The 15,768-nt window shown below is 40.7% G+C and overlaps 1 protein-coding gene across 27 annotated transcripts in view; it reads left to right on the forward strand.

Annotated features, from left to right (window-relative positions):
* Positions 1 to 15,768, forward strand: part of NRXN1 (neurexin 1) — a 1,194,206-nt gene that overhangs the window by 785,595 nt on the left and 392,843 nt on the right. The gene's annotated exons all lie outside the window — the stretch shown is intronic.

A 15,768-nucleotide genomic window follows, 5' to 3' on the forward strand; every position in this document is an offset into this window, starting at 1 on the left:
TAGGTTTAGGTTAGATATCAGAAGGTGCTACTTCACGGTCAGGGCGGCTAGGGTCTGGAACCAACTTCCAAGAGAAGTGGTGCAGGCTCCTACCTTGGGGGTGTTTAAGAGGAGGTTGGATGAATATCTTGCTGGGTTTGTTTGACCCCAGTACTCTTTCCTGCCATGGCAGGGGGCCGGACTAGATGATCTGCTCAGGTCCCTTCCAACCCTAGAAACTATTAAACTCTTAACATGAATGTTAATCAGAAGAAAACTGGTTTGATACAGGCTAGTAAAACTTCATGTTTGACAGTTAAATTTTGTGTTTTATACAATTAAAGACCTTTACCATTCACTGTAAAGTTTCTGGCATTACTAAATGTGCATATAGTCTTGAAACCATGGAGCTTTTAAGGCCTTGTCTGCTCACATAGTAAATCTATAGTGTGTGTATAAATGCATAAAATATATAGCATTTATCTGTGTGTATATTGTACAAAGGCAGGTGATTTGGTTTGTTGCATGCTAATACAATAAAGTAAATATACATGATTTTGTTCTGGCAGTATTCCTTGACATGGGTCAGATTCTGTGATAAATCCTGGGTCTTTCTGTTAACTTTCATAGATTCATAGATGTTAGGGTCAGAAGGGACCTCAATAGATCATCGAGTCCGACCCCCTGCATAAGCAGGAAAGAGTGCTGGGCCTACATTACCCCAGCTAGATACACATCCAACCTTCTCTTGAATACCCCAGGGTAGGGGAGAGCACCACCTCCCTTGGGAGCCCATTTCAGACCTTGGCCACTCTAACTGTGAAGAAGTTCCTCCTAATGTCCAGTCTAAATCTGCTCTCTGCTAGCTTATGGCCACTATTTCTTGTGACCCCTAGGGGCGCCTTGGTGAGTAGAGCCTCACCAATTCCCTTCTGTGCCCGCATGATGAATTTATAGGCTGCCACAAGGTCACCTCTCAACCTTCTCCTGAGGAGGCTGAAGAGGTCCAGGTGCCCCAGTCTCTCCTTTTAGGGCTTGGCCTGCAAGCCCTTAACTATATGAGTGGCCCTTCTCTGGACCCTCTCCAGGTTATTCATATCCCTCTTATAGTGTGGCACCCAAAACTGGACGCAGTATTCCAACTGCGGCCTGACCAGTGCCCGATAGAGGGGAAGTATCACCTCCTTGGTTCTGTTCGTCATACATCCGCTGATGCACGGTAAAGTGCCGTTAGCTTTGCTGATGGCTTCGTCACACTGACGACTCACGTTCATCTTGGAGTCCGCTAGGACTCCAAGATCCCTTTCCACTTCCATGCTGCCAAGCAGGTGATTTCCTAGGCAGTAGGTGTGCTGGACATTTTTCCTCCCTAGGTGCAGCACTTTGCATTTCTCCTTGTTAAATTGCATTCTGTTGTTTTCTGCCCATTTGTCCAACCTGTCTAGGTCTGCCTGTAGTTGTTTCCTGCCCTCCAGTGTGTCCACTTCTCCCCACAGTTTTGTATCATCCACAAACTTGGACAGAGTACACTTCACTCCCTTGTCTAAGTCACTGATGAAGACATTGAAGAGTATTGGTCCAAGGACCGAGCCCTGCGGGACCCCACTGCCCATGTCCTTCTAGGTCGATACAGACCCGTCCACTACCACTCTCTGGGTACGACCCTCTAGCCAATTTGCCACCCACCGGACTGTGTAATCATTCAAGTCACAGCCTCTTAATTTGTTCACCAGTATGGGGTGGGATACTATCGAAGGCTTTCCTGAAGTGGAAGTAAACAATATCTACCCCTACTCCTGCATCCAGGAGCTTTGTAAACTGGTCATAAAAAGAGACTAGATTAGTCAGGCATGATCTACCTGTTATGAACCCATGCTGGTTTCCCCTCAGCATAATTTTTCCTGCTGGGCTCTTACTTATATGAGCCTTAATAATCTTTTCAAAGACTTTACCAAGGGTGGAGGTGAGACTGACTGGCCTGTAGTTGCCTGGATCCTCCTTCCTCCCCTTCTTGAAAATAGGGACCACATTGGCCCTTTTTCACTCCTCCAGGACCTGGCCTGTGCATCACGAGGGCTGAAATATTTTTGCCAGTCAGCCAGTGCCTTCAGTACCCTTGGATGGAGCTCATCTGGGCCTGCTGACTTAAAGGCATCCAGTCCTTCCAAGTGATTCTGCAACATCTCAGGGTCAACGCTTAGTAGTCTGGCCCAGCTGTAGTCTCTCTACGATCCCATTGTGACACTTGTCTTCTCCCTCATTTGGGAACATTGAGGAGTTCAGCCTTGTCCCCCCTGTCTGTTACCAATTGCTTTTGCCCATGCAGTAGTGGTGCTATACCGCCCTGGGCCTTCCTTTTACTCCCTATATATCTGAAAAACAATTTTTTGTTATCCTTAACTTGGGATGCCATCTTCAGCTCCATGGTAGCTTTGGCCTGTCTAACTGCCTCCCTACAAGCACGAGCAGAAGAGGTATATTCCTCTTTGGTGATCTCTCCCTGTTTCCACTTTTTATGTGCTCCCCTTTTGGCCCTTAGTCTGCCCTGCATTTCTCTGGTCAGCCAAGAAAGCCTCTTGGCCCCTTTCCCCCTTTTCCCCCGCATCAGAATTGTCTCCCTCTGTGCCCAAAGGATTGCTTCCTTAAGGTACAGCCACCCTTTCTGGGATCCCATCTCACCAAATCTCCTACTCTGCAGTGCGTCATTGACTAAGCGCCTGAACTCACTGAAGTCAGCCTTCCTAAAGTCTAGCATTTCCACCCTACTAGTTACCTTTCCCACTCTATGCCTTTGTTGGAGTTATCCTATTTTTCTCCACTTAAAATGAGTTTTGAATCTGGTCTATATGTGTGTGTATGTATATACACACACCCACACCCATCATGACCCCCGAGTCCCTTTCAGCCATGGTACTAGTAAGCGTAACGCTGCCAAGCCTATAAGCATGCTGCGGGTTTTTCTTCCCATGGTGGAGTACCTTGCGTTTTTGGGTGTTAAAGGCCATCAGGTTTTCATTTGCCCATTTTCTGAGCCTGTCAAGGTCAGCTTGGATCACCATCCTGTCACCCCAAAGTTTGGTGTCATCAGCGAACTTGGCCAGTCTTCTTCTGATACCAGTGACCACATCATTAATGAAAATATTGAAAAGAATAGGCCAAGAACAGAGCCTTGAAGGACCCCACTGGTCATGGCACACCACAACGACTGACTTCCATCAACTACCACTCTCTGGTTCTGATGGAGCCAGTTCCCCAGCCAGTGGACTGTGGTGTAGCTGAGGCCTCAGTTTTCTGTGAGATGATCATGTGATACCAGATGGAAAGCTTTTTTAAAAACCAAAATAGATGATGTCAATCTCTTCTCCCCTTGTCCAGGTGATATGTCACCTGGTCGTAGAAGGAGATGAGATTGGTCAGGCAAGACCTACCCAGAACAAGCCTGTGCTGGCTATCTCTCAGGATGTTGCCTTCAGCCAGTTTGTCAAGAACGGTCTCTTTAATTTTTTCCAAGATCTTCCTCAGGGTAGAGGTCAGGATGATGGGGCTTTAGTTCCCTGCATCTACTTTCCTCCCTTTCTTGAAGACTGGCACCATATTGGCCTTCTTTCAATCTTCGGGCACTTCACCTGAGCACCACAAGTTCTTGAAGATCTGTGCCAGTGGCAGAGCTATGATGCTTGTCAGCTCCTTAAGTACCCTGGGTGTAAGCTGTCTGGGCCAGCTGACTTGAAGATGTCCAGTCTCTCAAAGTGTTCCTTCACATGGTCAACATTGATGAAGGATAACAGTTCTCCCTCGCCCTGGTCGTCCCATACCGTATTGAGCAGGGCTGTCCCTTGGGGCTGGTGAAAAACTGACACAAAATACCTGTTAAGCAGGTTGGCTTTTTCCTGGGCGTCGGTTGTCAGTTGACCCATATGATTTAGCAGGGGTCCAGGGTTACCCGTTCGTTCTTTTCCTATGACCATTGCTCTAGGGCCCCCTGCCAGATGGGGCTGTGCTGCCCTGGCTTAACATGCCATGGTGATACTTTACTGCAGAGCTAATGAGTCAACTCTGCAGTAAAGTGCATATGTAGATGCCCCTGGTTTTTATTAATCAAAATCTTTGTTATTTTATCTTTATTAATCAAAATCTTTGTTATTTATTTTAGGAGTGGGGGATATAAATACAGCCCTTTCACTTTGATTATCCCTTAAACTTGTAATTAAAAATATCTAGAACCAATATTTTTTTTCTTTCTAAAAGATTTGCAGAAGTTGAGGAATCTGTGGAGGTAAACTTATTGTCTGTTGATAATGTAGTTAAGGGATGGAACTGGGGAATAAGGCCCCATTTTCTCTTATCCCAAATAGCACATTTGTGGAAGGGTATTAATGAGATAAAATGGGAACCCTGTTCAGCTGATCTTTAACAAAAGACACAGAACATTTTTACTGGGTAGAAGGTGAGAGGTGAAAGCTGTTGAAGGTATGTAAAAAGACTTCTGTTTAGTCTTCAGACTCTCCTCTTCATTTTGGAAGCCCTGAATTTTGTCATCAATCTGCAAGGACCGTGCTGTGGTAGGCTAAATCATAAAAGAAGCATGTTATATTGGCTGAGCAAGAGAATCTTTGTGACAAAAATAAGCCATTGTAATTGGGTAGTGAGATAAAAGTCTCATCAATTGCATGCCTCCTTTTTCATTTACATTCCCCTCTTCAATATTCTGTCCTCTTCCTTTCCCCGTTACCCATGTAAGTCCTTGCTTTGCAGTGGTCATCCTTTCAGCTTGAAGAGGCTGGTGATGACCTGGGTGATTTCTACTTTTGCTCCTGAAATAAGCAAGGTTGGAGAAATTAGTACAGTTTGTTGAAAGTAAGTTCCTATCCCTACAATTCTCTGAGGCTATATGAGTTTCTTTTGAAGTTTTTTTTTTTTTTTTTTTTTTTCAGCTCACCTCTGATCTGTTTCCTGCTAGCATGCTGCACAGTTATGAGACTATTACTACTGACACAACCATTCACATAACTCTGACTCCACAATACATAATTTTAACTAGATTAAGTTTGTTCATAACACTTTAATGGATTATTCTGTCCATATCAACATGTGAGGAACATCTGTAAGAAACTGCGTCTGAGACATTTATCTTAGAAGCAGCAGCTTACTTCTGTTCACTTTAGAAATGGGCTTTTTGAAGACAAACCACATGGACAGCTACAGTTGTGTATGGAAACTTAAGGAATACTCAACAATCCTATAATATTTTGCCTTGCTCATTTTTCTCATAAGAATTTGTATAGGAAAACTATGCCTCTTGGAATATAAGTCAAGTGAACTTCATAGTTATGACAATTCATATATTACAGCTGTAACATGCAAGATAGAACCACACATTGTCTAAAGTAACGTATTATGAAATAAAGTGATGCATAAGAAAAACCAGAAGCTGGATTACATTATTCAGTGAAGGGGAATCTAAAACAAGGCTGCAAGGGATGAATGCATAATGCATGATAAAGATACATCACAGAGATCATTCAGTACGCTGGGAAATGTATATAATGTACTGTTAAGGAAGGCTATGTAGTGCATTCTGTAGGAAGACTCTTCCTTCAGTTCATCTGTTTAGGTAGTACCAGAGTGGGAAATACAGTTTTACTGAAGAATAGCATGACATGGCCCTTTGTATAAAAAAAAAAGGGGAATCTATAAATAAACTTTTATGAAAGGTTCTACATGATTATGAGACTCTGGTTCTTAAAGTGGAAGCCCCAGGGTCAAATCAATTTTGAACACGATAAAATAATAGAATTATGTCCGTATCTTCTGACAATTTGAGAGTTCTAGGAATGAGTCGCTCCATTTGGGAAGTGTTTGAGCTATCTGCAGAAAAAGCCTGTTTTATCTGGAATTAATGTTCAGTCAACAAAAAACTTTAATGTTTCAGTGTTTACTGTAGACTTTTTTTTATTGTGGTGATAGGTTGCATCCACTTCTCATCAGGCAGATGTCTGCCCACATCCAAGATCCAATTAGTTTTTCAAATGGCAAAATAGCATTATTTCATCTCCCCAATGGTTTATAATAAATGGAACTAAACCTAATTAAGAAAATATCTATCTTTGGAAGAGAATTCAGAAGTAAGAACTGGATGGAGTCGCTTGCAATTCAACCTAAAGCAAATATAATTCCTTGCTTGCTGAAACTGGAAAAAGTATCCCCGTGGAATATTAAATGCCTCCTGCAGGTGCTAGGGAATTCTCAAGTTGTTAACAAATAGATGCATAAAAAATTTTGACACTTTCACAAAACCAGTTTCTAAATTGTAGGAGAGTCTTGGCTCTTAATGTAGGTGACTAAATGCTTCCAGAGAGATGCCTCCTTTGGGACTTCCAATTTAAATGCAATCCTGTTAATGTATTCTGTAAGAATATGGCTGAGTTTAGGAAAAGAAAAACAAGTTAAAGAATATACGCTGCAAATTGGCTGAGGATTATGGCACTAATAACTAGTGTATTTACTTGAATCCAAGTTGAGGTTCCCCTCCATTTAACAAAAGTGCGGGGGAGCCTCTTGTCTTGGATTCAAATAAGAGGTGGCGGGGCTAGGGGGAGGCAGCTGCTCCAGCTCTGCCTCAGGCCCCAACTCAGTCAGGACTGGAGCCACATTTGCTGCTGTCTGCTGTCCCCACCACCACCCTTCAGCCTCTGCCCTCTGGTGCTTACTTGTTCTCCAGCTCTGATTCAGCTGCAGCCTGGGGCACAGAGCATGTGTTTACTTGAGCCGTAGCCCAGCCCCGTAGCAGTGATGGTGGTAGCTTGGCCTAAGCTCCAGAGCTGGGGGCACAGCTATGGTGCTACTGATGCAGCTATGGGGCTGCTCTGGGGCCAGAGAAAACATGTGCTTTATGGCCTGGGCTGAAGCTGGGACAGAGCCTCCAAGAGCTTGAGCTGGAGCAATGGTAAGTGGCGGGTGGTGGTGGTGGGGGTGGAGCTGAGGTTTCAGGGGGGTCAGCACAAGTTGGACAAGTGGGAGCAGACAAGCAGTAGGAAACCAGGGAGAAAGATCAAGCCCTCCTGCTTCCCTTAATGTTTACCCTGCTACCACTTGCCCCCTATTGTCTCCCTATCTTCTGCCCTTTACTGCTAGCCCTGCTACTGCCCCCCCCTGCAGTCTGCTTCTCTACCACCTGTCCATTGCAAATGCTTTCCCCACTGCAATGGTGGTGGCGGGGGATGGTTTTAAGATAACCTTCCAATAATTAGATTCTATACATGGAAAATTATAACAAATTTATACATTTTCCATGCATAGAATGTAATCATTGTGGTGGGGGGGGGGCATCTTAAAGTCATGGCTGTTTTGGATTTGTGTAAATACAGCATTGTTTTTAAAAGTATTTCTAATTGATTATCTTGGTCCATCCAGAGCATAGGGACTTAATTTCACCTCTCTATATTTGACAGTTTCTCAGGGCTTATTCCCACAGCTTCCTTAATTTGACAACAATGAGCTCATGCTGATGTCTGCTCAGTATTCTTAGAAGGTATATTTGTGTTGTGGGGGATGAGACGGGGTTAAGAATTTAATGAATAGCATTTTGATATATTACCTTATTGCTTCAAAAAGAAAAACACTTAAGCTAAGTACAGATGTTGGCGGAAGCACTCTGACTATCGCACTTTACTTAAAGCACTATAAGCTAGAGTGCAAGTGAACTGAACAGATGTTTGATGTGGGGTGCTTGGAGCCTGCCCACACTAGCCACTGGGGATGCTCCCATACGCTTCCCTGGAGGCTGCCCAAGTGGCGCCTCTCTGCAGCCCCTTTTCCTCCAAGCCTGCGAGCCGGCAACTATCAGCAGTGGCTGAGGAAGAGAGACCCCAGAACCCTCTTCCTGCATGTCCCTCACTGGGGCTTCATTGCAGTTCAGCCTGGCAGGGGCAGCTGTTGGGAGAGAGACCTTAGAGCCCTTCTTCTGTCGTGGTTTGCCTGCCCCCCCTGCAAGGTGTGGGGAGTGGGGGGTATGGGGGAGGTGCAAGCAGGCCTGGGATGCTGCAGGGGGAAAGACCCCGAAGCCATTCCACTGCAGCCCCCCTCTTTGCCCCCCAGGCTACCCTGTGGCTGGGCCAGTAGGGATAGTTGTAGAGAGATAGACACTAGAGCCCCCCCTGCCAAGCAGTAGCATGTCACTACCTGGCTTAGGCTGCTGCAGGGGGAAGAGATCCCAGAGCCCTTCCAAAATAGCCCCTCACTAGCCTGGCTGCAATGTGCTGCAGGGCAGGGGTGGCTATGGGGACAGAAACACCCTTCTTCCACCCCTTCCCCACTGTACCCCCCAACCCCTTGGCAAGGCTGTATACTGGTCAGTGACAGCTGAGGGGGCCAGGCCAGCCCAGGTTCAGGCAGAGCAAATGAGCTGTGCCTGGGGCTAGAGCACAGTGCTGCACAATGCCTCCACTGCTGTTCTGTGTGCGTGTGTGCGTATGTGTACACATGCACACGTGTGTGTGTGTGTGTGTATAAGAGTGGGTCTTCAAGAAAAATGACAGGGACACCTATAGCTTCAAAGTATTTACCATCAGAAATCTTTGTTCTGTTGGCTTAAAAAGGAGACACTTTCTTCAATATATTGAAAAGCTACAGTCATTTCATACGGATAATGTTGGCAAATTTCTGCTGGACAGCAAAGGCATATATTGATTTTTAAACTATTCCATTACAAAACAATCCTTTAGTTTTCAAGTGAAATGGACTGAAATGGATGGTCTGCTTTTCAGCAGGACTTGACAGACCTATGATGCTTGGCAAGGTGAAAGTGCCCTGCCTGTTCATTCTAGTACATGTTTGGTGAGGCCCCATATTCTTTCCAAGTCCAGAGCTGCTTGCCTGAATTGGCACAAATTAACAAGAACCTATCCTACAACCGTAGGATATGATTAATTCCCTCTGAAGGCTCCTTCACTCAAGTGAGAAAGGTGGTGGTGGGAAAATAGGGCTTTAGGTATGCAAAGTAATTTTGTGAAAATAAGTAATTCTGAAATTCTAGAAGTATCCACCCAAATGCTTTGCCTCCAGACTCCTGTGTCACTTGCTAGATGACACGCATCCAACTGCTAATATGGCTGGATGTATATATTTAGGGGAAGGAAGGAAGATGAGATCCTTTGTGAGAGCCTTGTGGAACTGAATAGGGATGAAGCTAATATATGTGTGCAGATATACATTTAACATCTTATAGAATTTGATAAAGAATAATGTTATTTCTATTTATAAAAAATCCAACAGAACTCTATAGTATGTGCATAATTATTGAATGGTATACAGTGGTTCAAAAACCTGTAGGCAGGTTATTGAATGCTATTAACTTCTATAGCACTCATATATAAGGGTCTTGTTTAGAGAGAGGATGGTATCAGTGGACATCATTTATAATAGGGGAGGAAGCAAGCTGTTTTAATCATGATATATTTATTCACTATTTCTGTTGCAGTAATACCCAGAGGCCCCAATCAAGATCAGGAACCAATTGTGTTAGTTCCTGTATAAAAAATATAGATCATGTTCCCCAAAGCTTGCATTTGTATCATAGCATCTCGGCCTGTGATTCAGCCAGTCCATTTCTGCTCTCCAGAAAGTATTGTTTAAATTCACAGCCCCTTATTCCTGCAGAAGAAAGCTCAGGCTTCAAAGCTTGTTTGTTTGGTGAAGCTGTATGTAAAACAGAAAAGTAGAATGTGGGTGCCTAATCACAGTATGAACAGAAATTCATTAAACTAACCTGCTGTTGAAGACTGTGATGTAGTAAATCTGCGTGAAAACATTATAGTAAAAATAGCATATTTGGATGCCATTGCATTATAAACAGGTGCTGTTCTAATATTCATAGAGCATCTCCATACAAATTAATTTCCCTGAATGTACAATAGTCCAGTTTTTAAGCCACATCTATTATTATTTTCAGCACTTTTCTATTCGTTTTATTCTTTGTTTTCTTATGCTGTTTATCAAAGCTCATATTAAAATAAACAGCTCTGTTTCCCATGTATTGTAGCTCTGTAATTAAATACAATCAATCTATTATTTATCTTGAATAACTGCATTTAAAACAGGTATGAAAGGCAACCATTTCATTCATCTTTATATAGCAACAATGAATATTCTTAACAAGGTATGATCATTAACACCTGTTAAAGAATATTAGTAAGTCTATCAACATTGAAGTTATGAGTTTTGTAATCTAATGATGTGTTTGTATTGTAATATGCTAGCAATTAATATAGATTAACATGCACAGCTATATACACTTATTTCACAGTAAGTTTCAGGCAAATCCTTTGCAGAGATGTCAACAATGCACATACACAGGGTTAGTCTTTTGTAGAATTAAAATGTGGTCTTGTCTCCTAATCTGTGGCATATCATCATCATTAATACTAATGATAAGTGCTTTTGCATATAGTGATCATAAGTGCTGTGGAAAGTTCTAAGATGGCTAATATGAAAATGTAGTACTAGATATTTTTCCATAAAATTCTCCATATTTGATGGCAGCAGGGCAGCACAAAATGCTTTCTTTTAAATAGTCTTTTAAATATTTTGTAAAATTAAGATGAAAATAGATTAAGTACAGTCAGTTAGATGGTGGCATTATGAGTACATAATGAATAAAAATGCAAGATTTGTATTTTCTTTTCCTGTGTTTTTTTTGTAGAGGGATATGTAAACATAAAGAAGTGTGTATATATGTGTGTGGGAGGATCTTATGGCAGAAAATCATTGCAAATTACTGACTCTTTCCTGTCCATTCAAAGCTATTCTTTTGTCATGTATGGTGTCTAGGAGAATAATAAATGGCTTTGTTGCCTTTTCCAATGATTTTCAGACACTGTATAAAGGAAGCTCCTACAACACAGGGGGTTTTTTTTTGTAGAAAAGCTACTCTCATTCAGCATTTATGAAGTGTCTAACTTAAGTGTAAAGGGATCCCCTCCTTTAAATGGAACAAAGAAAATATAAATACTTAGAAGGTTGGAATCAACTGAAGATGAACTATTCTGCAACCTTATAAGTGCATATATATTTGAGTATTAAATTAACTGAAAATTTGGGACCATCTCAGGTGTATAATAATTTGTAAGATAGTCACTTATGCAAAACGGATGGAGAATTTATAACTATTTTCATATAATGTATATACAGTAAAAACTGTATTAACTGGTATTTTACTAACTGGAATACTCCATTAACTGGAATTCCCAATATACCCCAATACAAATCCTCACTTTAGCAACCAGAATCTTTGCTGAGTCTATCCGGCACGCACATCAAGTATTTCTGTTGTTTACATTAGTTAGTGACGCTGCCTATAGAGAAGCTGCCAGGGGCCCTTCTAGCTGATATCTGCATAGGCAGAGGGAGAAAAAAATGGGGGTGGGGGAGAGGGCTGATGCGCTGCCCCTCCCACCCCAGGTGGGAAAGTCTGTTGGGGAAGGGGTGGGGAGAGGTGAAAGGGATCTATGGAAGGCAGGGCAGGCTGCTGCTATTGGCTGGGGCCAGTAAAACTCTCAGATAACCAGAATTTTTAGATAACTGGCACCCCCTGTACTGGATAACAAAGCTTTTACTGTTTTACATCACTTTAACATTCAATTTGTACATCCATCATTTATGTGGACTTCTTCATAATGAGAAGAAATTCATGGAACAGATCTGTTCATTGAAAGTCAAAGGAAAGTGAAGAACCATGTCACAACTAAGCACTTTTAAAATGAAAAGAGGAAAAACCAAAGCATTGGCAGAAGTCAGTGGTGTCTGCACTGATTTTATTATTCTTGTTATGTAGCTGTTCAGTCTTGTTCAGCAAGTCTATAAAATCAAAAGATTCTAAGGTTTTCTTTTCACTTAAGATATAAGATGAAGGGCTTTTCTTAGTGATTAATGACAAAGTGGGAGGGGTTGATGGACTCTGCAAAAGCTGAATATCATTAACCACAGCATGGTCATTTATCCCCTGGGAAAGTCTTTGTCTAGGTCATTGTGCCTTTTACCATGTTCAGGTAATGAAACATTTTAAAATGTCTTTTTCATTATTTGCGTTCCATTGTCATGTGCATGTGACATATTCACTATAACATTGTTTAATGTACATTTTTCACTGCATTTTCTTGGCTTGAGTTGCATGAGATTAGTTGATATGGGAATATAGGATGTACACATGTGTATGTGTAATTTAAGGAGTTTTTTTGTTTAGTTTAAATAAGACTGCAGAATGGGTGGCTGTTGTTCCTTACTGTAGGCAGTGTGCTTTGATATATGGTTTTAATTATGTTATATGCAACTAGAGGCTGTTGTGATGAGTTCATAATATTATGTTATAAATAATAATACAATTTGGGCACTTTTTGAGGACTATAACATGATTCTTCTCCAGTGTTAATCTGGAACAATTCCTTTTGAGTCAGCAGAGTTACACCAGTATAAAATCAATATAAGTGAGTTCAGTGTGTTACAAATTTTTATTTCTATGCCTTACCAGAGTTACTTACTTTACTGTTACTTAGTATCACTGTTACTTAAAATGAAAGTATATGCTTTGACTAGGAACTTGGAGGAAGATGGTTAGGTGTGATTGTAGTTCATTGCAGTAAAGGAAATTCTACCAACTTCATCTTGCTTCCTTCCCATGAAAAAAGATTGAACAAGGAAGCAGAAGAGAGGAAAAAAATGAAGGTAAAATGCAATGGTAATAAAATTTCCTTTAAATTGCTCTGGAGAAAGTTTGTATGTGTAGCATGCTCCCTTGCAGAAGGAGACTAGGGTTTAATCTGTACATGCTTGGGGTATTTGACATTGACATGGATCTTGGAGGTATCCTGCAGATGTAAAGCCATCTCTGCTAGGTAATGGAATTCTGTCTCTGCTCCTAGACAGAACAGTCCTTTCCAGAAGGAAACCCTGTACATGCAGCCATACATGCTGTCTGTTTTGGAAAGGTTTTATTTGTATTAATTCTGGTGTAGATTCTCTGTGTAGTTTGAGATGCATGCTCACTCTTCCCCATGCAAGACTCTGTTCAACCCTCCCTGTGGATGAATGTTGGGTAAAGAGTGTCCATCTTAAGTATCTAAATCTAGGAGGATAAAGGGATTGCATATTTTCAGCCACATTGTATGGATTTTAATATATACAGTAATAGCTTTAAAAAGCTGACTATGAGGCTCTAACAACACACATTAAAAACTTTGCACCACCACTGCAAAAAATGCTTACCAAGAAGTTGCAGTCCCTGCAAACTCCTTTTATGTCAGTGAAGCAGTACTGTAGAATTAATTGCTCCTCTGACTTCTAGCTCCTGGCCATACCAGCTACATTTTCTTTTTAAAAAACTGTTTTTTGGATCTTTCAGACTCCTTTGAGTCTGATCCTCTCTGGTTCTGAGTACCTTTTGGGAGGTCTTAAGTTCTTCTAAATGTCCATGGACTATAATGGGTGTTGGGCATGTTCAACACATCATAGGAACATGCCGCGTGTGCTATATTTTGTTCATAGCACATTATTCCTCAGGGTACCAGCCCGACTAAAGAAGAGATTTGGGGAGTTGTAAGACATAAATAGAAATGTGTTCTTATAAGTCAAGGATTCAAATGTAGGGAGGGAAGGAAGAATTTGCTGAAAAAAAAGTCCTCCTTTTAGCCCAATTCAATTCCTGTTGAAGGCAGCGATGATAGGAATTTCGCCAATTTTTCAGAGGGTTCAGTATTAGGTCTTTTCTGGATGAAGATGAGGATATGTAGGCATACACTATAAATTTTAAGGGATTTTTCTTTGTTAAATCAGAGCCTTTTTGGAGTCATCTCTCGGGATTTTATAGTCTGGCTCTTAGTATAAAAGATGTCTTTCCTCTCATATTATTATAATAGAACATAGAAGAGCCTCCACCAAGCACCCCTCTCCTTGCAAGCAAAGCACACTGGTATCACAAAACGTTAAGCTGATCCTGTCTGCCATACTTGCATTAATAAGGGATTTTGAAGTCATGTACATTACTGTTCAGTGACCTCAGTGAGACACTGCAAAAAGCCTCCTGATAGAAAATCCATAGTTTAAATCCCATTGTTAGGAGGGCTTTTTGCCTATAATTTTATCCATCAGAAATTCCATTCACTTGCTAGCTGATACTATTCCTTCACCTTATGCTGTTATGTAAATAAACAACTTAATTCTGAAACTTGCTTAGCATATCATTTTCACATTTCCCAAAGATCATTCATATATTTCAAAATGTATTCCAAAATGTAGAACAGATGGATTGCATTTTGGTTAAATGAACATTGTCCTTAAGAATCACTATTTTTTTTCTTGTAATAAAAATGCTATGTCACTAATTGGAAGAGTAGTTCTTTGTCAAGACATTTTAAGTAATATATTTGATACCTGGTGCACTCTAGTTTTCTCAGTTGCATATCAGGCATTTGACAAATGTAATCATCAAGTGTAGCATGAACACTTAACAAAGGAGGAAGGAATATTCATGCCCACATTGACTACAGTGGGTAAATTTAAATTCCTTGTTACTTCATCTAAATGCTAGTACTTCGTGTGCATGCAAAAATCTCACACTTCCCTTCATAAATCTGAAAGAGTAAAGAGAAAAGCTGTTCCCATTATCAGAACAAATATGGAAAACATTCTGTCTTTGTTAGAAATTATCTTGCTCGATCACTTTACAAAGCTGTCTTCTATTTTTCATTTAAAAATTAATTTCTAATAGCCTCTCAGCATGGCAAGTGCTAACAATAACTGATTTGCTCAGGAAACACCATTACAATTTGAGATTTATAACTCTGAATGTAATCTTTTACTTCTAAAAAATTAATGAATTTACCAAGGATTAGCTGATTAGGAAATATACTAATATATTTCCTTCCTGCAATGTGAATTCAAGTGTCCTGGTTCTACTAGAAATCGATAGTGGTGGGAAGTCTATACAGTTCTACTTATATTATATATATCAGAAATATATATCAGAATATATATAAAAAAGGGAGGGACACAAATGTGTGCATGTGTGTATATATAAAAAGAGATGCATCTTTCTTTTGACATGTGCATATGCTCTGATGTCACCCAGCTTTCTGTAATTTGTTGGTAGTGCCTTTTTTGTGTTTCTTTCCAGAATATGGAATTGTTTTCTCTTGACATCAGCCTCAAGTTCTCCCTACCACTTTTAGTCTCTGTAAATGTGTTACTACTTTATTTGAAATATCTTCTTCAAATAATCCATAGCATTCATCGTAATTAAACATTTTTGAGAATTCTTTTTATTTTACTTATGAGAAGTTGTACAAGTAAGGGATGTTTTGATTTCATAGCAAAACTGATAAAGTAAGGAAAAAATAAGGTCAGCTGAGGATTTTTAATAAAACAAAAAAGAAAATGAAAAAATCTTTCAAGCCAGAATGAGATGCTTTGTTTGAGGTTTTTATTTCTTTTAAAGCCTTATTCCCTTTTAATTAGGGTTAGATTTTAAACAGAAAAATGCTCTTTTGAAATAGCATTAGAAAATAGAAACATTGTATTTTTTAAATATTAAAAGATTTCTTTCCCATTTTTTTTCCTGCTGAAATGGTGTCCTGGATGTGATTAAAAGCTCTGTCCTTGGACCCATATTGTTCAACATCTTCATTAATGATGTGGATGTTGGAGTCGGGAGCGGACTGGCCAAGTTTGCCGATGACACCAAACTTTGGGGCAAAGCATCCACGCCAGAAGACAGGCGTGTGATCCAGGCTGACCTGGACA

The sequence above is a fragment of the Crocodylus porosus genome, unplaced genomic scaffold (assembly GCF_001723895.1).
Source record: "Crocodylus porosus isolate Cpor-Errol unplaced genomic scaffold, CroPor_comp1, whole genome shotgun sequence".
Classification (NCBI taxonomy): Eukaryota; Metazoa; Chordata; order Crocodylia; family Crocodylidae; genus Crocodylus; species Crocodylus porosus.